Genomic DNA, 1,449 nt, shown 5'->3' with positions numbered 1-1,449 from the left:
TTTGTCAAAAAGGCTGGGCTCCTTCCAGGTTTRGAAATACACTTAAATCTGCCAAGTTTTGTCAAACATTACCTTCCTTTAACAAGAAATACTCATACTTTTTGGATTAAAGAGAAAGAGGAGAAGCAGCCATTCAAGTGCCTTTTATAAAAGGGAACGTTCTGTATWTTCTTGGGTGCAGACATGGGGGAGGAGGAATATGGAAAGAAAAAATAAAAAAGAAAAGAGCAGACAGAAATACCCAGCTGAGGGCCAATCTGAGTTTATAATTGGTATCAGATTCTGCCAGTCTTACTCATGTAGTGCAATTCCTATTGATTTCTGGAGGTTCCTCACGGGGTAAGCTAATGTTTAACATAAATAAGGGTTACTGAATCTTGTCCTTGAGAAGGAGGGGTCGGGAAGCTGTTATCAATTGGACTGCTCTATTCCTGACTGGCAAGCCTGCTCAATTCAGGGTTAATTAGCTGATTCCTTAAAGTGGAAGTGTTGTGGAGGAGCATGATCATTGCCATTCATATTCATTTTAATTTGAATTATTCCAGCTCCCTCTCCATCGTGTCTATCAGAGAGSGAGCTGGTGAAGGAGAATGACAAGTCTTTGTAAAACAATCTTGAATTTCAGTTGTCTGGTAGTGCAGGATCAGATACAGTGTGAAAGGCAATAAAGCCTTTCCCTTTTTTACTCAGGACTGTTCTCCAAGCTCATGTGATACAAAACCCCATCATAGCTGCCTGCTCACATTTTATGCCAACCTTTGCTACCTGTGCCACTCCAAAGTGCAGGAAGGAAACTGTGAATTTTACCAGGATGCCATGCATGTTAATAACCCTCCAGAGAGACTGGCCTGGAGTCTGGATCCTGGGCTGGATGCAGTGTGGCTGCCAGGATCTCTGCACCTGGAGGGACCTGGCTGCTCTGTCCATGTGTCCTTTCCCTGTTCTTGCAGTGCTTGAAGGTACTGATTTGTCCCCATTTTCCTCTGTTCATTCATGCATTGTCTTTAGAAATTCCACTTTTTTAATAGTAATGTGTATTGTCTAGCTGAAGCATTCATCACAAGGAGGTGCCTGAGGTGGGAAGGCTTTTCCAGAGAGGCTCCACAGGTTGTCACGGTCACTCTGCATGGCAGATTCCAGTGGGTCCCTGGCTCCTGGAAGTGCCATTCAGTGTGATGTGGCTGCAGCCAGGCATGCAGCGAGCCCTGCAGAGTGCAGAGATTTACAGAAATGCGTATTGAGTGAGTGTGTGTTATCTGTGAGATATCTGTGAGATATCTGTGAGATATCTGTGAGATATCTGTGATTTATCTGTGGGATATCTGTGAGATATCTGTGGGATATCTGTGGGATATCTGTGGGATATCTGTGATTTATCTGTGGGATATCTGTGATTTATCTGTGAGATATCTGTGGGATATCTGTGATTTATCTGTGGGATATCTGTGA

This window comes from Malurus melanocephalus, unplaced genomic scaffold, assembly GCF_030028575.1.
Source record: "Malurus melanocephalus ecotype Western Australia unplaced genomic scaffold, MMel_1.1 scaffold_1576, whole genome shotgun sequence".
NCBI classification, from domain to species: Eukaryota; Metazoa; Chordata; class Aves; order Passeriformes; family Maluridae; genus Malurus; species Malurus melanocephalus.
Note: the sequence above shows the minus strand (reverse complement) of the source record.